The sequence below is a fragment of the Chelonia mydas genome, chromosome 2 (genome assembly GCF_015237465.2).
Source record: "Chelonia mydas isolate rCheMyd1 chromosome 2, rCheMyd1.pri.v2, whole genome shotgun sequence".
Lineage (NCBI taxonomy): Eukaryota > Metazoa > Chordata > Testudines > Cheloniidae > Chelonia > Chelonia mydas.
In genome coordinates, this window is record NC_057850.1 from 183,320,616 (window position 1) to 183,343,297 (window position 22,682).

Genomic DNA, 22,682 nt, shown 5'->3' on the forward strand with positions numbered 1-22,682 from the left:
ACTGAACTGAACCTTTGATAAAGAGCCCTCCCACCCCCATCCAATACTCTTTTGTACCCAAATTTGTCTCCCCCTTCTTCCCCTTCCAAGTCCTTTACAGTCAACCAGCCAGATGCTTCAGCCTAGACTTGTAAACTCCCACTGTTTTCTGTTCCCACCCCCAGGTTTCTTTTCCCTCCTCGAAATCCCCACAGGGCCCCCATCAGGGAGCTGTCAGATTCCTGGCAGGCTCTGCTGGGCTTCCATCAATTGCTGCATTGAAATGTCTCATGGTCCTAGGTCTCCTTGGGTGAGCGATATTCAGTCCATTCTCAGATGCCTCTGACCCATGAGGAGATCTGATCAGATAATTTCTCTCCCCCTCCCACCTCAAAAATCATTTTTTTGTGGATAAACGGAGACCTTTTCAACTGAAAACCAGAAAACTTGCCAACCCCCTTCCCGGCACCCTCCCAAACCTTGAAATTTTGTGCAGAAAGCAGACGCTTTCTATGGAGATTTTTGTTTTATCAAAAACCAAATTTCCATCAAAAAAGTTTTGCTTTAAAACTTTTACTGGTCTTACCCATGATTTAATACAGAAGCCACTGAAAGCCACTCTTGTGCACTGTGGAGCTGAACATGAGGGAAAGGAGATGGAGAAAGTGAAGCATGAGGGCAATAGAGGTGACAATATTTGGCCAGGAAATGGGGAGGAAATCATATGTATTTGGAGGAAGGAGCAGAAGATCAGGTAGGCTGGGGTAGAGGAAGCAGGGATAAGGGGAAGGACAAAGGCAATTGGCCTGACTGGGTTGGTACCAGGACAGAGAAGGATAGGAGGGATGGGGACCTCACTAGGTTTGGATATGGATCCAGTTTTGGGTGGACTTCTCCAGACTGGCTCAAACCCGATGAGGCTCGACAATTGCTATCTTCCACTCAGTCTATAGAAAGGAATCATTCTTGTCATTTATATCCGTAGAATTTCTATTTTTGTGTGATTACTCTGGTTTAAAAGGAACCAAATCAGAAAAAAGGAACATGGCCTTTTCCCTTTCTTTAGTGTCACATTAGAACTGCTGAATTTTTCTGCCAAGTATATACCAGATTGTGACACGGTAAGTTACTTAGAGAGATACCCGACTCTGCAAGAGCTCCCATTGATTTCAGTGGGTCTACTTACAGAGAAGAGCGATCAAGTGTGGAAGAAATAATCCTTCATTTTACAACTGTTGCAGCTTTTTTTTTTTTTTGTAATGGACATTAAACGTAAGAGCATTTTTTAAAGCCCTGTTAAACATTTTAAACCAAAACTGAGTATCTAGAAAGTATATTTGTTGCTTATAAATCTGAAAAAAGATAAGAATGATCCTTTAATGATACATATCCGTAAAGTCTAGCCTATTGCATAGTTGCATTTTTTATAATTATGAGCTGGTCAGAAAATGTTTTTTCCCCAACTGAAAATCTCAATGATTTTTTATTTTTATCAAAAATTTCCAAGAAAAAATAAGCTTTTCAATGGCGACAAGATAATATTTTTCAGTTTTCAGCCAACTAATTTTTGTTTTATTGACAAAAACATCAAGAACTTTAGCTGAAGAAAATGTTGATGGAAATTTTTTGACCGGTCCTACAGAACAACATGGCTATTGAGCAATCTCTGCATACAAGTGAACTATTGGTGTTCCAGTGAAAGTTTCTTTCCTGTGTTTATAAAGTACTGTAAATACTTTATAACTATTGCATAGCTTTAACGGGTGTTCAAGCAGTGGTAATTTCAGTGCTTTCATACACATATGAATAATAGTGTTTCTTAAAAATATAATTAAAAATACCAGCATATTTTCAAAGCTATGGAAAATCACTATGGTCATAGATCACAGGTCGTTCAACAGTCAAGGGACAAAATACTCTTTTTGAGAAAAAGCTGTACAAAATCAAAACAAAACAAAAACAAAAAAAACCAACCCCCCCACAACAGCAGATTGTGTTAGTTTATCTCAGGTAAAAGACAGATCATAATAGCTGGTCAAATCCTGCAATCTTTAATTTAAGCAAACATCCATTGGAAGTTATTCCTGAAATACAGCTGGCATTTCTGAGCGTTTTGCTGGTGGTTGCCACCCTATTGAAAAGGGAGAACATTTGTACAGGTGTTAAAATGGGAAGCCTAATATTTCAAACTAGTTACTGTCGGACTTCTATCAATCATTGGAGAACTTTAACTCTCCAAGCAGAAAACTGCTGAGATATTTCATTTATCCCTCTCACCATGTAATGGAAGATGGACTTGTACTTATAAGTGATTTTTAAAAATTCTGGTACTTGGTGTGAGAGCATTTCACGTACAAGCAGAATGGATTGTTTCAACATGTAGATTTCTTACTTCACAGTTAGTGGGATTAACGTCTGGTAACAAGCTTTATGGCCCAAGTTAGCAATGCACTTAAGCACATGTTGAACTCTTATGACAGTAAGCATGTGCTTCAGTGCTTTGCTGAACGGTTCCTACATTCTTTCATTACTGACACATCCTTATCTCCAGCTGTGAATTAAACAAAAAGAACGACACAAATAAAATGTAAGAAAAGCAAGCTTTACTGGCTGTCCCTCTGATACCACAGAAAATGCTCCAAGCAGAAAGTCTGGGATATACACCTTAATACGCCTTCACCAAACATGGCCACTCCACCTGAAAAGCAGATCACATCAGGGAACAGGCCACCCAAATACCCTGAGAGAACCTGCTTCAATACAGATATAAAATCCACTCCAACTGCGCACCCCTAGTTGTCACCCACCACCCCATCGTGGAACCCATAGGGGGTATCATCAAACATCTACAATCCATATTCGATGGGACCTCCATCCTGAAAGAAATCTTTCCTGAACCTGCTCTTCAGGCCTTCAAACAAACCCCTAATCTCTCCAAGCTCATCGTGAGAAGCAGCTCCCCACAGACCAGGCCACACCAACTCAAAGTGGCACCAAACCCTGCCAGAACAACAGGTGCAAAACCTGAAGACATATTCCACTGATACAATGACCAATACCCCCACAACAACACACCTTTCAGGATCCACGGGTCCTACTCATGCCTATCACAACATGTAGTATCCCTCACTCAGTGCACTAAAATCCCCAACAATAACTATGTGGGTGAAACCAGACAATCACTAAACTTATGAACTCAGACAGGAAAATGATAAAAGACAAAAACACCCTTTGCACAAAGTGATTACTACATATCTGATCTCTCAGTCCTCAAAAGAAATCTGCACAACACCTTCAAAAGACGATCTAGGAGCTTAAATTCATAACTTTGCCTGAGACTGAAAATCATGGTTTTAATAAAGAATCTGGATTTTATGGTTTATTACAACAAGCTGTAACCTAATTAACCCCCCTTTTTGGTCTATGACTACAGGGGTGTTAATGGGCCACGTCACCTTGAATGGACCCTTAGAATATGTGCTAACAGCTTATGCTAAACCAGCGGTCACCAACCAGTAGATCGTGATCGATTGGTACATCGTGGAGCCTCTGACGTTCAGTCGCGATCACAGTCTAGGGTAGCCAACCCTCTGGCAGCCCAGCTGGGAGATCGGCTGCTAACATTCCAGCGGCGCAGTGGGGCTAAGGTAGGCTCCCTGGCTCCTTGTCGCTCCTATAAGCGGCTGGCCTGTCCGGCAGCGGGTCCTGGGTGGGTGAGGTTATCAGGGGGTCTCCGTCATCTGGAGGTCTGCCCTCATCTGCAGGAACCGCCCCCGCAGCTCGCATTGGCCGGGAACGGGGAACCGCGGCCAATGGGAGCTGGGTGGACAGTGCCGACGGACAGAAACAGTGCATGGACTTGGAGCCACCTGCCCCCCCCCTCAGGAGCCGCTGCCAGACACGCCGGCAGCTTCTGGGAGTGGTGCGGGGCCAGGGCAGCCAAGGAGCCCACCTTAGACCTGCTGTGCCGCCGCCCAGGAGCCACCTGAAGTAAGTGGTGCCCATCCAGAGCCTGCACCCTAAACCTCTCCCGCACCCCAACCCCTACCCCAGCCCTGAACCCCCCTCTGCACCCCAACCCCAAGTCCCCCTGCACCCAAACTCCCTCCCAGAGCCCGCACTGTGCTAAACAATCTGTTCGATCTTGAATTTAGCTGTGATACTCTGAGTACCTTTCCCAGACCTGAAGAAGAGCTCTGTGTAGCTCGAAAGCTTGTCTCTCACCAACAGAAGTTGGTCCAGTAAAATATATTACCTCCCCCACCTTATCACTTACGTTACTTAGCATGCTAATATTGTTCATACGGCAAAATGGATTTTTAGGGGAAAAAAAGATTTACAGAGCAAGTGAAAATGAGCAGCTGTTCTACTAAAATGTCACATTGTGCTCTGTCCTGGGGATAATTTACCCTAAAGCTCACATTGTCAGTGAACAAGCAAACTACATAAGTGCCAACATTGAGAACCTAAAGCTATATCTACACTATGGACCTTACAGTGGCATAGTTGTACCAGTAGAGCAGTGCTGCTGTAAGGTCTCCTGTGTAGCCACTCTTTGCTGGAGGGAGAGAGTTGTGCTGCCAGCATAAATAAACTACCCCCAATGAGTGGTGGCAGCTATATCAGCAGGAGAGCCTCTCCTGCCAACATAGCGCTGTCCACACCGGCGCTTTTGCCGGTGAAACTTATGTCCATCAGAGGTGTATTTTTTCACACCCCTGACCATAGGCATCGACTTCTGCTCGCACCAGTGGGTGCTCGGTCCCGCTCTATCCCCGGCCCTGCCCCAGCTCCACCCCTACCCCACCCGCCCCATTCCAACCCCTTCCCCAAAGTCCCTGCTCCAACTCCGCCCCCTCACTGCCCCTATTCCAACTTCTTCCCCAAATCCCCACCCCAGCCCCACTTCTTCCCCCCCTCCTCCCCTGAGAGCGCCATGTTCCCGCTCCTCTCCACTCCCTCCCGGTTAAAACCTGCGCAGGCCAGAAGTCAGATTGTGTCCATGAATAGAGACTCTGAGATAGAAAATCTGCTGGGATGGGGGAGGAAGAAGATTGTGGTGACAAGAAACTCCCCTCTTCAGGGAGCCAGTCCGGCCTCAGAAGTGGTTGCCACTGGCCAGAGAGTTGGTGAGACCTGGGCAGTTGGGGAATACATAGATTCAGTACATCTCCTCAACAGCCTTTGTGCATGGGTTTCCTGTGCAGATGCTGGCAGATTTCAAAACTGCCCTGCTACCCTGATAGAGGGAAATGAAATTTATACTAGATCTGGACTGCCAAGGGTCCTATAAATGTGTCATTATTCTGACAATATCACTCAAAATGCTGGTTCATCACAGAATACTTTTACAAGAAGTATCTTCATGATAAAACATTAAATCTTCTGCACCTATTGGAAATAGTGAGTGAACAAGGTACAGGAACAAACAGCTACAGAAAAGTTCATTTTCTAATAAATTCTATAGAACGTTAAGGGGGATGACGAGGTTAGAAGGCTGACAGTAATGCAGAGAAAGCAGCTAAGGTCATCAGTGGGGTTTGAATGTGTCATCTTCACCAATGTACGGACATCCACCACTTTAAAGAAGCAACTCCATTAGCGGGAAGCGGTAGTAGGCTTTTAGCTTCACTATGGATTAAACATTAGAGGGGCAACACTGTCAGGAACTCAGGTGGCTCCTTGCATGGTCGCCTAGCAACCCAATGAACTTGGCTGGGCCCAATGAACCCTCACTGAGTGACTGTGCTCCCTGATTGGACAGAAGAGCCAACAGATCTCTATTAAAGTCTGATAGCAACAGCAGCACAGTGTCTGCTCAGTGCGTTCCATGCCTGCAGCTGCGCCAGACCTGCTTCCTGTACCAGTGCCGGTCTCTGCTCCTGCCCTAGTCCCTGCCTTCCTCAGAACTCCTGATTCCTGGCTCATCTCTTGACTATGACACCTGATCTGCCCTTTGGTTCTATTCTGGATCCCGACTCCTGTCTCTGACCATTGGCTTGTCTTTTGACCACACCGCAGGTTCTGCACTCTGATTCTGCTCTGACCACTAGGCAAGACTCCTGTTCTGACCACTATCTTGCAATGCCTGCACCTCGGTGTGTAACAGTTTGAGCAGCCCAGCAAAAGGCAGGAGAGGCCTTCGCCCCATAGCATGGAGCTCCCCTACAGAAGGGCAACAGCAGGAGCCCAATCCACCTTTTTGGACATTGGTGGGGAACTGCAGGCTCAGGTCGCAGAATTCAGTGAGCAGAATGCAGCCCTCCAGGCCCAGTACAAGACCAGCCATTGTCTTCTGTCCCTGCAGTTCTCATATCCACTTTCTGAATGATCAAGCTGCTCGTACCCGACAAGTTCAACAGCTATTATGTCAAGTTTCATGGGTTCCTTAACCAATGTCATCTCCAGTTCATGTTACAGCCTGAGCCGAGCCCCAGTAAGGGGGCGAGGGTTGGGTCTGTGCTCCACTCCTCCCCTCAGCAAATCACACTGCTGCCTGTCCACCAGAATTTGGCAAACCCTCGTACACATGTCAAGTATGCTGGAAGAAAGCAGACATTGTAACAGCTTGGACTAGCCTCCCTGCCTGGCCATACTCTGTACAGAAGAGCCCCTGTGGAAGGACAAAAAAGGGCCTCCCACAGCAGGTGCAGGATGTGCTCCCATGCACTCCAAGCCAGATGAACTGGCCAGTGTAGAGAGGTCAGGACTATGGCTGCAACTCATTTGTTCTCACCCTTCCCTCAGGCTCTGTTATTCTCACCATTGCCTGTGGAGGGGGCAGCCATGGCACTGGGCATTTCTGGTTTGCCCTGCATTAGCTGCTGTATGAGCAGACAGATGCTAACAGGCAGAAAAACATTCAGGCATCAGGGATCCAACTACTTACCCCAAAGAGGGGGGAGGGGAAAGACTAAGGACATTTGTGCTGCACAAAAAAGCCATCAGGGTGTGGCTTACTGAAACTCCAGGTGAGGAGAGGGGTTGGTTTGCCACATTTATGAGGCTGCAACTGACTGAAGCCATAGATAAAAAAAGGCAGTCGCAGATTCACCCAACCAGAGTCCTGGAGCCATACGCTCTCCTAGACCTGCACTGAATGACAAACACTTTCCAGGAGTTGCTAAAGTCCTAGGAGCACACGGTCACCTGAAGCCACCAGTGCAGTGACTGACAGACTGACTCAATAAGGAGCTACAGCCACTGGTAAGTGCCCAGTTCTCTCCCACCCTCTCCCTGGCATGAGGGTTAAGATTTTTCTGATTATTTTCCACATGCTGCTGCAGTGGAGATGAGTCTCTGTGACATACCATCTCTCTTGGCGAGCAGTAAATTCAATTTTTAACTCACCCTTTTGTAACGACTTTTTACTGTTTACTTGAAAATATTTACTGTTAAAAGTAATTGTTGGGGTGCCCAAGGCTGCTGCAGTCAGCCCAGCTTAGCTACCCCTGTGCATCCCAAAAGGATTTACAGTAACATTTTGGAAATCGATACTAAGAGCAAACAAGGCAATCACTAGCTAAATGACACCACTGGGATGGCCACATTTTTCTTGCAATTATCCCTGGTGCAAATCAGTTTCAGTGGGATTCCTAGGAATCATAACCAGTGTGATTGAGATTAGAACCTGGCCCTCCGAAAATAATTTTGTCAATCACAGCTCACTTGGGAGATTCCCACTTGCTTAGAAGCTTTTGAACAAACAAAATGCAACAGAGGGAAGGACACATTGTTTAATTTTGGCTGGGATAATGACAGATAGTAATTGGAAAGGGTCAAATCACACTTCTAGCGGTTTGATTGACAGGATTCTCACTGCTGTATTTTTCTTCAAACTGCATCATTACAGACAAGCATCCAAAAGGGGATCAAATTGATTATGATGAAGTAGTTGGCTCTGATTGACTTAACAGCCATCCTGCTGCTTGTCACCTCTTCGTCTCAGGGCTTGCTATAGTCAAATGAGTCAGTATCTTCAACATCTAAAACATCTCTGAACATTTTAAATTAAGCTACGTGAAATAACAATAACTCCACCCCCCGAGAGCAATGCTGTGGCTAACATGTTACACACAGCCAAGGCAGGATGTATTTGTCACATCGTTTTTTGCTCCTCAGTTACACCAGCATAAATCCAGATAACTCCATCGGCTCCAGTGGAATTATCTGAATTTACAATTATCTGATGTCTCTCAGAACTGTAAAATAGCACCCCATTCACATGTACTATTTTTATATGACACTCTCTGGTGTTAATATTTATGCCTTAGCATTTCTGTGGGGATGGGGAATTTCAATCTGCTTCCTTTTACTACTGTAAAATTCCCATCTGTATTGTGACATTAATATAGTTTTAGGCATTTAATTTCTGTGGCAGAGCTCCAACCTTCAGAGGCTCACTGCAACCCTCCACATAGCCCTTCTCTCTCTAGGGCCAGGGATACAGTCTACTGAGCCCTTTTCATCATAAGCCAGCAATGGAGGTCGGTGAGAGAGTTCCCACAGTCTCTGTTGCTCCTACAGCCTCATGCCAAAACAGTGCAGCCTCCTGTCCTGACAGGGGCCTGTTTTCCCCTCCCAGGAGGTGTTTCTGTAGTGGTAGGTTGGGGGGAACCCAGGCCCACCCTCTACTCCAGATTCCAGCCTGGGGACCCTAACGGTAGCAGCTGTTGGCAGCCCACCTTTTACTGCCAGAGTTGCTACATTTCCCTGGGCCACTTCCCCCACAGCTCTCCTGCTTCTGCCTTCTTCACCCTTACCAATGACTTGAGGGTATCTTCATTAACCAGCCCTCCAACCACACTTCCTCTCCCCTAGCTCTTCTCTGCCTGACTGCAGTGAGCCCTTTTATATTATCAGAGGGGCCTTAATTAGAGACAGGTGGTCACATTAGCTTATTGGCCTCACCTGACTCTTTGCAGGTTAATTGGAGTCAGGTGTTCTCATTAGCCTGGAGCAGCCCCTGCTCTGGTCAGTCAGGGAACAGAAACCTGTTCATCCAGTGGCTAGTATAGCTGCCTTTGCCCGCCCACTTCCTGGATCCCAATAAGGCTCCTCTGCTAAACCCGACTGGTGTGGAGGGAGATTCCTGCTCCTGGGCCTTGGGCTCTTGCTGCCACTGCCCCTGCTCCAGCTGCTCCCCTGGCTGGACCGGACACCACCCACCCCCCCTTCTCTGCTACCTGATTGCTGGCTAGCTGCTGGACTCCCCCACCCACCCTTGGGTGCTGCTACTACTGCTCCAACTACAGCCCTGGGGGGGATGCTTGCCCACTCCCCAGAGGGGGGGGAGTGAAGGACCCCTACCTCAGCCGTTGCTACTGCTGCTGTGGACACCACCATCACCACCTGTGAGGGGTCCTCTCTGCCTACCTGGCCACCGGGCTGTTGCCTGGGGCTGCTGCTGCCTGGGAGCTGCTGGACCCGAAGGAGGAGGGGACGAGGCCATCTGCTGCTGGGGAGCACACAAGGACTCTGCAGACCACTGTGGAGGGGGCCTGAAGGCTGAGTAACTTTTGGACTGTGCTCTTGTGGTGGGGGTTCTGACTGTGTTTGTGGGGACACGGGGTGTGGCATGGAGCCTGCCCCCCAGTCCATCTTTGTGTCCCACCCCCCCCCCCCCAACCCCCACCACCACCGTTGTCGCTGCCCCCTCCACCACCCCCAGTGGACACTTACCATCTGCCTCAAGCTCCTGCCTCTGGGACTCCGCTGCTTGCTTGGCCTGCCGCCCCCTTTCACCACCTTTTGGGCCTGAAGCAGCAGCCAGGCGCACTGACTCTTTGCAAGCGCATGTGGGTGCACATGCCCCCCTGCCCCATCCTGGACTGACCCCCTTCAGCAAGCCCCCAGCTTTGTCTCTGGCTCCCTGCCCCATTTTGCCCCTTGCAGCCTTTTTGCCCTCCCCTTTACCCGAGCACCTCGCTGGCTTCAGTTTGTTTGCCTGCCCCGCCCTTTTCCCTCTACAGCCCTTTGTTTGTTTGCCCTGCCCCTGCCTCTGAAGTTAGCCCTTTGGTTCCCTGTCCTGGCTCCAGCCTGGTTCTGCCCCCTCCCCACGTGGTACCCCTGCCCTGATTGGCCCCTTATTCAGTGTGCCTATGCCCCCTCCCACGCGCTTGTGTCCTTCCCCTGTTTGAGTTTGCCCCGATCTCACTGCACTCCCCAAACGTTATGACCCCCCTCCCCTAGTGCAGCTAGAGGAGCCGGATTCCTACCCTGAGTCGGTGACTGTCCCCCACAAGCCCTTGATAGCCCCCCGTCCAGCCTGTCCCTTTTGGTGCCCTCTTCCCCTGCCTGCAGCCTAGCGGGGACGGGTGGTTGACCTACTTCCCCTTTCCCCTCCTCTCTCTGGTGTCTTGCCCTCCCTCCCTGTTCATTATGGTGGAGGACACGATGGGTGGGGCCCCTCCAGCAGCCCTAGATACCCCTCCCCCGCCTGCCCCTCCGTCACCCCCCCAAGCCTCTACCTCAACCGCTGCTGCCAAACCACCTGCCACCGCCGCTGCCGATTCTGGGGGAGCCCCCCCCAGCCGGCGGGAAGGGCCAGGGCATTGGGGCCCACGGCCATTGTGGCGGCCTCCAAAATGTACAGGAAGGTGGTCTTCTTCCTGGCATCGGAAGCCGCTGCCCAGGAGGCGGTGGAGAAGGGCCTGGCGGTTGGGGGCGTGTTCGTTCCCCTGGAGCCGCTGGGCGTCCGCCTAGTCCTGACCTCCGTCCCTCCCTTCCTTCCCAATGCCGCCCTGTTACCTGCCCTCTCTACCCTGGGGAAGACCATCTCTGTTCTGAGCCCTCTCTCGCTGGGCTGCAAGGACCCCGCCCTCCGTCACGTCCTCTTGTTCCGCCGGCAAGTGCAGCTGCAACTGCCGCCGGCGGCGCGTGATGGAGAGGCACTTGAGGGGTCCTTTTTGATCCCCTACCAGGGGGCCCATTACCGGGTGCATTACTCCACGGGGGAGGCCCGGTGCTACCGCTGCCGGGCGATGGGGCACGTCCGGAGGGACTGCCCCTTGGCCTGGCACGGAGAGGCATCCGGGACCCCCGGGCCCCGGCGGAGCACCGGCCCCGTCATCACCGGGGCCCCTGGCTGCCCGGCGCCCAAAGCCGCCCTTCCTCCTACTCAGTCAATCACTGCTCCCACTCGGGCCCAAGAGGCGCTCCCCCCAGACGAGCAGGAGAGCCCTGCCTTTGCTGCCTACAATCTGGCGGGGCCCCTTGAGGAGGGTGCGGCAGGGATACCGCCAAGCATGGGAGAGGGCCCGCCCCAGGGGGAACCTTCCCTCTCTCATTCCACCCCACCGCTGCCTCCCACGGTCTCTAAGCCATCGTCCCTGCCCCCCGACCCAACCCCTGTCAGCCAGCCCCCCGATGAGGCCATGGAGGGCTGGGCCCTAGTCCAGGGGAAGCGGGGCAAGCGGAGGGCTCGAGCTCCACTCCTTTCCACCGACGCGGAAGCCCCCCGGAAGACCAGAAAGGGGGGCGCCGATGCCGAGCCCTCTGCCTTGCCCGCGGGCACGTGCCATCCCCTGGTGCCAGCTGGGGAAAACGTGGCAGCACGGGAGGGCAGTACCGTCCCTCCGTTGGAGTCCCTTCCCTCCAAGGCCCCCGATGGAGCCCCACCTGCCCCGTTACCATCCGGAACCCCCGTGAGCCCCGGGGTGAGCGTCGCTTCGGGCACTGGCGGGGAGACCTCCGTGGTGGCAGAAGGAGAGCTCCCCTCCATTTATGAGGAGATCGAGGCCCTGGGTCTGACGCCAGTCACCCAGGGGGAGGACGACCCTCTGCTAGCGGGCCTCGATCTGAGCGACCTCACCCCGGCCTCGCCTTCTCCTTGCTCCCTTCCCCTAACCGCTGTTTCTGCTGCCGCCTCTGAGGGTTCCCTGGGCTCCTCCATCTAGCCGGCCATGGGTGGCACCCTCCTGTTGGCCGCCGAGCCCACCAAGGCGACCGCTGGCGCAGTGCAGCTGGGACCCGAGCCCCACGGGCTGCCCCTCGAGGGCGTGGGGCGACCGACCTCCTTCCCAGGCGGGGATCCCACTGACGATGCTGTGGCTACTTCGCCTGCCGTGGTGCCGGAGCCCAGCATCACGGAGGGCCCCCTGCCCCGCTCCCAGAGCCCGATCGAGAGGGGCCATTTCCCAATGGCTTGGCTCCTGGGGCCCAGGATCCTGCCTTTGCCCCTCTCCCTGGCTCTGCACCCAACCCCTGCCTTGCCCCTACTCTGGATCCCTGCCCTACCCCTGATGTCAACCCCGCCCCTGTCCCCCCCACCTCCTGTGCTATCTTTGCCGCCCCTGGGGCCGTTATCTCCTCGTTCCTAGAGGATAGCTCCCAGGGAGCGGCTTCTGTATTCCCCAGTCCTGACTCACTAGGGGCTGCTACCTTCCCTCCACCGCCCCCAATCGAGCCAGGGTTCGAGGGGGGCTGCGTGGCGCCAGCCCATCAGGCACCATGTCGGGGGTCTGCCCCTTGCCTGCCCGTTTCGGTGGGCCATGGGGCTGTGTCAGTGGTCCCTCCGGAGGACAGCCGGGGGCTAGTGACCCCGGCCCCCCATAGGCTGCGAGAGGAGCTGCGGGAGTTCCTTGAGGATGTCCGGGGCTCCCGTAATAAGGTGCAGCTCGCCCTGCAGCGATGGGGGGGATTTCCATCTAATCCTCCGGGCCGTGAGGGCCCTCATGGGGGAGGGTAAAAGGACCGGGAAGCAGGCCGCCGCGGCCTACCAGCGGGTCTGCCTCTTCCGTGACTCCCTACTTACCTACGGGGTAAGTCACGGATTGTTGCGCGGCCCGTTGGGAACCGCAAGCGTCCCTGCTGGCGAGGATCCCCCCCAGCCCTCCTCATAGCACCTCTCACCATCACCATGTTAAACACCCGGGGCTGTAGGATGGGTCTCTGCAGGTGCCAGATGCTCCCCTTCCTTTGGGAGGGGGGTACTCCATGGTTTTCCTGCAGGAGACCCATACGGATCTGGCAGCCAAAGCTAGCTGGTGGCTGGAATGGGGGGACAGGGTCTACTTTAGCCATCTCACAGTTCGTACGGCTGGAGTGGAGACCCTGTTCTCCCCCGACCTACGGCCCGAGGTGCTGGGGGTCGCCGAGGCTGTGCCCGGCCGCCTGCTGCACCTCCGGGTCCGTTTGGAGGGGCTCGTGGTCAATCTTGTCAACGTCTATGCCCCGACATCGGGCCCGGAGCAGCTGTGTTTCTTTCAGCAGGCGTCCGCGTTCCTCGGCACTTTGGATCCTCACGAGTGCCTGGTCCTGGGCGGGGACTTTAATACGACCCTCGAGGAGCGGGACCGCTTGGGGACCAAGCAGTGTCCAGCCGCCGCGGACGTCCTCCGGGAGATAGTCGACCATCACTCCCTGGTGGACGTCTGGCACGACTACCACCCGGACGACGTCTCGACGTTCACTTTTGTCCGGGTGGAGGCCCATCGGTCGCGCCACTCCCGGTTGGACCGCATCTATTTATCACGTTTCCATCTCTCACAGGCCCACTCCTCCAGCATCCGGCCGGCCCCATTCTCCGATCATCACTTAGCCACCGTGACGGTCTCTCTCTGCGCAGAGAGGCTGGGGCCGGCCTATTGGCATTTTAATAACAGTTTGTTGGAGGATGTGGGCTTCGTGGCGTCCTTCTGGGAGTTTTGGCCGCCCTGGCAAGGGCAGCGGCGTGCCTTTCCCTCGGCGCGGCGGTGGTGGGACCTGGGGAAGGTGCGCGCCCGGCTCGTCTGACTACACCCGGGGCGCTAGCCGACGGAGGGATGCGGTGATAGGGCAGTTGGAACGGGAGGTCTTAGAGCTGGAGAGGCGTCTGGCCGCCAGCCCCGAGGATCCATCCCTCTGCGGGGCATGCCGGGAGAAGCGGGAGGAGCTCCGGGCCCTTGAGGACCATCGGGCCCGGGGTGCTTTTTTTCGATCCCGCATCCGCCTCCTTCGGGAGATGGATCGCGGTTCCCGCTTCTTCTACGCCCTGGAGAAAAAGAGGGGGTCCAAGAAGCACGTCACCTGCCTCCTCGCAGAGGACGGTACCCCCCTCACGGATCTGGTCGAGATGTGCGGGAGGGCCAGGGCCTTCTACACAGGCCTTTTCTCCCCGGATCCGACTGATCCTAACACTTGCAGAGTGCTCTGGGACGAACTCCCGATGGTCAGCACGGGCAACCGAGACCGGCTAGAGCTGCCCCTCACTCTGGCCGAGTTCTCGGAAGCCCTCCGCCGCATGCCCACCAATAAATCTCTGGGCATGGACGGGCTGACCGTGGAGTTCTACAGCGTGGTCTGGGACATCCTCGGCCCAGACCTAGTCACCATCTGGGCCGAGTCTTTGCAGAGCGGGGTCCTCCCTCTTTCGTGCAGGCGAGCCGTGCTCGTCTTATTGCCGAAGAAGGGGGACCTCCGTGATTTACGAAATTGGCATCCCGTCTCGCTCCTCAGCACGGACTACAAGGTCGTAGCAAAAGCCATCTCGCTGCGGCTAGGGTCCGTGCTGGCGGACGTGATCCACCCAGACCACACCTACACCGTCCCGGGCTGCACCATCTTCGACAACCTGTATCTGGTCCGGGACCTTTTGGAACTCGGGTGTAGGGACAGTCTGTTCTTCGCCCTCCTGTCCCTGGATCAGGAGAAGGTGTTCAACAGGGTGGATCACGGGTATCTCCTGAGCACTCTGCGAGCATTTGGCTTCGGACCCCAGTTTGTGGGTTTTCTCCAGGTGCTGTACGCCTCCGCAGAGTGTCTGGTCAGGCTCAACTGGACCCTGACTGAACCGGTCAGCTTCGGGCGAGGAGTACGGCAGGGGTGCCCCCTCTCGGGCCAGCTGTACGCTCTGGCAATCGAGCCCTTCCTCTGTCTCCTCCGCAGGAGGTTGACGGGGTTGGCGCTACGGGAGCCGGAGCTGCGGTTGGTCCTGTCGGCATACGCCGACGATGTGCTCCTCGTGGTCCAGGACCCGGGCGACTTGGCGCGGGTGGAGGCTTGCCAGGCCGTCTACTCGGCAGCCTCCTCCACCCTGGTCAACTGGGTCAAGAGCTCTGGCTTGGTGGTAGGGGACTGGCGGCAGGCGAGCTCCTTCCCACCTGCGCTTCAAGCCATCCAGTGGAGCGCGGGTCCACTGCTTTATCTGGGCGTTCACCTTTTTGCCATGCATCCGTCTCCGCTGGAGAACTGGCACGGTTTAGAGGGCAGGGTGGTAGAGCGGCTCCGGAAATGGACAGGACTGCTCCGGTGTCTGTCCCTTCGAGGGCGGGCACTGGTGCTCAATCAACTAGTCCTGTCCATGCTCTGGTACCGGCTCAACACCCTGGTTCCAGCCCCGGATTTCCTGGCCAACCTCCGGAAGTTGATTCTGGAGTTCTTCTGGTCAGGACTGCACTGGGTCTCTGCAGGGGTTCTCCATCTACCCCGGAGGAGGGAGGGCAGGGCCTGAAGTGTCTCCGCACTCAGGTCCATGTCTTCCGCCTCCAGGCCCTGCAGAGGCTCCTTTATGGTGCAGGTAGTCTGGCGTGGAGTGTACTGGCGCACGCCTTCCTGCGCCACTTCCAAGGGTTCCGATATGACCGGCAGCTCCTTTATCTCCATCCGAGAGGTCTTCCGCGAGACCTCTCCGGACTGCCGGTCTTCTACCAGGACCTCCTCCGGACCTGGAAACTGTTCACAGCGACCAGGTCTGTGGCGGCCTCCGTGGGGGAAGATCTCCTCGCGGAGCCCCTGCTACTCAACCCCCAGCTCCGTGTGCAGGTGGCGGAGTCCCCCTCGGTGCGCCAGAGGTTGGTCCTGGCAGAAGTTACCAGAGTCGGAGACCTCCTGGACTACGACCGGGGAGACTGGCTGGATCCCCTGACGCTCACTCAGCGCATGGGGCTGTCCAGACCTCGTACTCCCCTGCGCGTACTCCAGGAGGTGAGGGCCGCTTTGCCACCCGCTGCTCGGGTTTACCTCGACTGGGTCCTGCGAGAGGGTGCGCCCCACCCACCCTCCACCCCAGGCCCTCCAGACCTTTTCATCGGGCCCCTGCCCCATGGACCCAACCGCCCCCCCCCCCACCCCTTCACCGCGAGCCGGCTACGCGAGCTGCAGCCGGTCTGGTTCCAGACCGTGCCAAAGAAACATCTCTACATGCTCGTGCTCTACACCCTTTACGTCCTCACCCTCGCGTCCCGCCCTGACACAAAGTGGCGGGACCTCCTGCCACCTCTAGAGGGTGAGGAGCCCCGGTGGGCCAGCCTATATTCCACCTTAGTCCCGAGGCCCGCCGGGGATATCAGTTGGCGGCTCCTTCATGGGGCCGTGAGCACGGGCGTGTTCTTGGCGCGGTTCACCCCAATCCCGGACACCTGCCCCTTTTGCGGCGTGAGGGAAACCCTGGCGCACATCTACCTGGAGTGTGCCAGGCTGCAGCCCCTATTCCGGCTCCTCACAAATACTTTGTTAAGATTTTGGTTGCACTTTTCCCCTCACCTCCTTATCTATGCACTCCCTGTCCATGGCCCCACTAAGTCACAGGACCTCCTGGTCAACCTCCTCCTGGCCCTGGCTAAAGTGGCCATCTCTAAAAGCGGGGTGAGGAGGTTGGCCGATGGAGTCTCCTGTGACTGTGGGGCCTATTTCCGATCCTCTGTCCGTTCACGCCTCCGGGCAGAGTTCCTCTGGGCGGCGTCCACTGACTCCCTTGACACCTTTGAGGAGCAGTGGGCGCTGTCCGGGGTCCTCTGCTCGGTGTCCCCATCCGGTTCCCTTCGTTTGACCCTTTGACCACACTCCGGTCCCCGTTTGTTCATTAGTTGTCCCCCGTAATTATTTGGTTTTCCAGGTCCTGTGGACCCCCCCCGCTTAGGCTTGGGGGGGGGATCCTTTAGCAGTGGGCGGGCTTTCGCCCACCCACTTCCTGGATCCCAATAAGGCTACTCTGGTGTACCCAACTGGCCTGGGTCTATCACGTTTCCTTCTTTGTTTTTTAAAAAAAGAGGAAATCTGAATCTACAGCTGTGAGCCTCAACTAAGCATGGGGTCACAAATTCAACTAAATGCACCACAGCATAGATAGAATCATAAAAAGTAATCTACTGAAGGTATTTCAATGCATAAACTCCAGGGAGCTACATAATTCTGCATGCCTCTGTTGCTCTATATGATTAAAATTACTAAAGTGTATATTTTTCATTACTTTAAATGTTATTTTTTAATCTATTTTTTCACCTGATCTTGTCAAAGCTCATATCTTGTAGTGATATACATGCAAAGACTCCATTCTGCAAACCTTACTCGGAAGTTACAAATATTCACATAAGTAGCCCCCCGTGAAAACAAAACATGGCCAGATCAGTTCCAAAGTTAGTACTTTTAGAACAAAATTATTTTGAGTTGCGTGAAAAAAAGTATCCAAATAATGCATGAAAGAAGTGTTGTTGGCTAATGACAAAAAGGCTGAGTAGATTTTCTTCAAACCTTCACTTTCGGGTTGAGAGCAAGCATAAAAGATTTTAGACCTAAAGATAATGGTAATGTTATATATTGTGGTAAACCCAGGACAAACAGCTACAAAAGGGGGGTAGTAATTAGTCCAAGGGGATTAAAAGGCCCCTCCCTATCCCCTGAGGAGAGAGAACCACGGGGCAATAAGGTTCAGCTGGAAAGGGGGGTGTTAGGGAACCAATTAGGTTCAGCTGACTCCAACTACTTGGGACCTTTTTAAACCCTCCCCTGGGTGGAAGGAGGAGGAGAGTGAGGGAGTGAGAGGAGCAGGGAAACTGCCAGTAGGCTGTTTGCAGCAAGACACCAGACCTTCCCAGTAGGGAGGCTGCATTCACTCCCCAGAAGGGAAGGAAAACAAGCACAAGGGACTGGGAGAGGGGTAGCAGGACCCTGTGCCACCTATAAGGATTCACCTTGCCCCAAACCTGAGTCTCCAAGGCTAAAAAGGACTGAGCCTACTGAGGCGAACAAAGTATTTTGCCACATATATATATATATATATATATATATATATATATATTTGTGCCACACACAATAAATATTAATAGCATAGCTTGTGATAATACTATGGGGGATTGGATGATGGATTACCACCCACGAATAAAAAAATCAGGAGCAATTTTATGAGTCAGCAGAGATGACAACATAGTTGGACAGATCCAGTGAGTGTGTGGTCACCATCTGAGTTGGCTAATAGTATTTAAGGGGAAAACTCTAGGTTTTCGCAGTGTTTGGGATTCACTCATTGACATATAGCTGCACTGGTGCAAACGTCAACTGTAGACAAGGAAAGCCATGATTTGCACTACCTTAGTTTATCCCTGCTTGAATGTAAGATTGTTAATTGGTGCAAATCACAGGTTTCCTTGGGCCCATTCCTGTCCACCCTTGGGTTTTACATGGTTCCTGGCCATCAATGACTAAAATTGAAACTAATCCCAAGTAGAGATCACAGCCTATAGAAAAAGACATTTCCCAGAGAGAACGAAAAAGATTAGATAACTAGTCATTGCAGAAAATGGAGGTGTTTTTAAAGTAGAGGCTGTTAAGGAAGACAGGTGGATTTCCTTGTTAGTTGTGACACATAATTTGAGACAATTGTTTTTCACTCTCAGGAGCTTTTGGAAAGTTATGTTAGATTCATTTAACAGTTTTTAAAGAAAAAAGTGTGAACCCAGGGACTGTACAGCTTCTTAAAAATGAAACAGAAGTAATCCTAGCCATTAAAAATGTTTACCCTGCACAGAGCACTTGAAAAGCTGCAGCCAGTATGCTGTTAAAAGCAAATGTAAATGCCGTAGCATATTTAGAGAGGTTTGTTTTTGGAAAACTTGCGTTATGAAAATGAAGCTGCAAATATAACTGAAAACTGCCCGGTCAAATCCTGCTCATCTTACTCACCCACAGAGCCCCCTGGATTTCAAAGGGACAACTCATGTGAGGAAGGAGAGTAGGATCTGGCCTGCAGGCTCATTTGAGAAGGCTTTCTGTGAATATGCCTCGGTTTTCCACTCATCTCAGTCCTGTCTCAAGGTCTGTATTTTACATGTCACTTATCCACCTTATTCCCTCTCAAGTTCATAGTGTTGTTTTCAAGACTGAATAAAGATCTGACTGCAGATGGCATTTACGAGCATGGTGAGTATAAATCTACTACTGCCGAATAATCTCTCTCTCTTCCCCCCTTTCAGTTTGTGACCAAGGCTATACCATCATTCCCTAGGGCGCTACAACACATTCCCCTGAACATATTCTAGAACTGTGTTGTCCTCTTCAAGCTAGCAATAAACATCTGTTCAGTCATGGATGCTCCCGCCATACCAAATAACTCGGCTCATGCAAACTTGTAGTATGGGTCAGCCAAAAGATGCTGGACATGAATTTGCCTGCAGAGCTGAGGGTATAACTGTACTTTGCTCTCCTGTTGGATCTTCCAGCTGAGGATCTTAAAGCACTTTACCCTGAAACACCTCTGTGAGCTAAGTATTATTGTCTGTAGTTTATAGCTGGGGAGCCAGATCCTCAGCTGATGTAAATGGGCAGCTATGTTTTAATTTCCTCCTGCTGTGTGGTTCTCACTTAGGGAATGAGAAGCAGAGAACTGTATTGATTTGCCTAAATTCACACAGGAAGAGCATAGTTTGTACCCGTGATTTAACAGCAGGATCATGCCTGTGCCCCACAGATGGGGAAGCATCAGAAGATTCAGGTGCTCACTCTGGAAATAACCTGTGCTTGCAAGACTTCTAGATGCCCTGATTAGAAATGTTGCATTAAAAGTGCAACATTTATTTATTTTATATATTTATATGTAAAATCAGATGTATAGTTATGTAGATAATATGTAAGAAAGAAATGGCCTGATTCTGATGACACACCCATTTTACACAGGTCTTACTCCACTGGGCCAGAGTCTGATCTCTGTCACACTGGTGTAAATCTGAAGTAGCTCCACTGATGCAACACCAGTCCAAGTCAAGTCAGAAAATGGCTGATTGATTCCAGTGCAGGTATTCTGTATTTACAGAGTTTAAGCAAGAGGAGACAGGCCCAGAGGGTCCTTTTTGGAATAAATCAGCCATTTTCTGACTTGGACTGGTGTTGCATCAGTGGAGCTACTTCAGATTTACACCAGTGTGACAGAGATCAGACTCTGGCCCAGTGGAGTAAGACCTGTGTAATTACCATATTTTGTAATTTTCTGGCAATATGGCATTTGCCTTTTACCCTCTGGTAAAGCTGGATGTAACAAACAAATGGATGCCTGAATGAACCACGGTGAGCATAATAAACTGGTTCAGAAAGTGTATCCAGCCTGAGGCCTGTAAGGCAGAGAGAGGGAAGGAGTGGAACCTAAGGTGTGGGAACAGTTTAGAGAGACTGGAGATGGGCCAGTCTCACACATTATGGAATTATAATGTCCTGCGCATCTATAGCATCTGCTGCTTCGTGGTGTCAAAAGCACCTCACAGGCATGAATGAATTTAGCCTCTCAATATTCCAAGTGCACAGGGAGACTGCGGCAGAGTCAGAAACAGAATCCAGCTCAGGGTCTCCTGTCTCGCTCTTCTGTGCCATAAACACAAGACCATCCTTCTGACTGACAAGATCTGGGCATAAGTGGTGCACAGCTTTGCTGTCTGCTCTCTTCTGCTCCCTAACATGCACTGGACTGTATGTCTCTTGGTGGCCATTTTAGTTTCAGTAAGCACTCATGACCTGGATATATGGCACAGTTATTATACAATGTGCTGGACAGGTTCCAAATGGGGCAGTTTTTCTGAGCCTTTCTGTTCAAATTATGGCAAAGTCCCATAGCCTGCAATCTAATTGTTCTATTTCTGTATAACACATTTGACTGTCATTGCTTCAAAAACCTTCGGATGACAATACAAGGAGATCCAAGAAGTGACTCATAGGCAAAGTAGCATGACCGGGTCACAACCTTTCTGTATGAGAAAATACAGATTAGGTTTCAGAACACTCAAAAGCTTCATGTGTCAATTAACCCAGGAACATGGGTCACCAAATACCACACAGAAAAGAAGCCATTATTTCTATAAAGGAGACTTGAGACTTCAAAGGGCTGACAAAAAAGTAATACTGAAAGTGACATACAACCAGGTGGGGGTATTTTGAAGTGCAGTCTTTCACTTTTTCCCTACACTGGGGGAATATGTGAAGAACAGTGGTGAAGAACTAATCAATGCCTCATGGGTAATTATCTACATAGTTTGCTCTGCTGGTGTAGATTTTTTCGAGTGGCAGATGCTAATGTGGTTTTCTTGCTGTTGGAGAAGCGGGTGCACTGTCTATCATACGTGAAGATTCCACTGCTTTAGCCAAAGTCTGAACTCACTGTGGTTCTCACAGCTGAGCTAAAAAGGCAGGGCAGAATAGGAAAGAGAATAATTTAAAAAACCTATAGGAAATGAGCTGGTGTTACAGAAAGAAACGTTTCCACTGATGGGCCAAATGCAGCACCATTTACAGGGGGCCCAGTGAGTTGTGTGCACACGAGGGCAGAATTTGGCCAATATCAGGTATATGCTTGGTGGTGTAGTTTCAGCTCTCTGCATCATGACTGTTTGCTTCTCCACGGGCTTCACCCTGCAGCTAGGCTACTTTCTGTGTAGTTTTAGCATGTGCTCGATTCATAAGGACTTACATAGCACAGACAAAAATTGAACAAAGACGTGACCTAATTTGGCACAGACTCACCTGTCACAGCCAGGTTTGGTGGCTCACTCACCTGTTACACCAGTCTGACAAGATTCCTTTGAGGAAGTGGGAAAATCTCTGAGGAGCGCCCCAGTTGTGTTCCATCCCATGTATGATTCTTCAGTGATGCATTGCTATCTGTGGTGATGTTGTTCCTTCTCACCCACTTGAACACAGACTTGTGCCATGCAAATTGATGTCCCTCCCCCTCCATTTTTCATTGTGGGATAAAGCCAAAATTTTCAGATGTGGGTGCCTAAAGTTAGGTTCCTACTTCCATATATGGGCACCTACACGTATGGCCTGATTTTCAAAAACTTCAGTGGAAGCTCCTGGGTGAAAATCAAGTCACTTAATATCAGTGTTTAAATGTGCATTTCAGGGTACATCTACACAGCCACCAGCAGCGAGACTCTAAGTCTCAGTTGACAGACCCTACAAGCAAGCCTCAAGATTTTTCTTAATTTTTTTCTTGCTTAAAAGCTGATTGTATAGTATTTCAATTTCTCATCTTCAAGACAAAGCTATATTTGTGAGCTAAAAAAACAAGGAGTCTCACCCTAAATGATATAAAGTTTTATTTATTAAATTCCTGAGTAAAAATAAAAAGCATCAAGAAATATTCCAGTACAAAGCCATCTACATCCCCATAAATTTAGAGACATCGATATTCAAAAAAGTTTTATTCCTCTGTGAAAGTTAAGTTATGACCAAAAGATATTTCTGAAGAAGTTACAGTAAATTTCATTCAGCATTATTAAAACTATAGTGCAAGTTCAATTTTAAAACAAAACCAAGTCAAGGCATGTATTGCAGGTTTACAACTTCATCATTTTATAAAGCTGTAAACTCTTTTTATGCAATACATGTCAGTAAGTTTTCATGAACCAATTTTCAGTAACACTTATAGAAGTGTAAAGGAACACTGTCATGCAATGAAAAAAACAAAAAGACAAAAAACAATTAAATTCTACCCTACGCAGAGTAAACTCTGATGGGAGAGAGTC

At 51.2% G+C, this 22,682-nt stretch overlaps 2 long non-coding RNA genes across 2 annotated transcripts in view; both read right to left on the minus strand.

The window, feature by feature from the left end:
* LOC119565379 overlaps positions 1-22,682 on the minus strand; it is a 99,255-nt gene that overhangs the window by 54,729 nt on the left and 21,844 nt on the right. The gene's annotated exons all lie outside the window — the stretch shown is intronic.
* On the minus strand, positions 7,702-8,784 carry LOC122464667. Its single transcript, XR_006288916.1, has 2 exons — positions 8,742-8,784; positions 7,702-7,975 (listed from the first exon to the last, which is right to left on the minus strand). It is a non-coding gene; the product is annotated as an uncharacterized LOC122464667 (long non-coding RNA).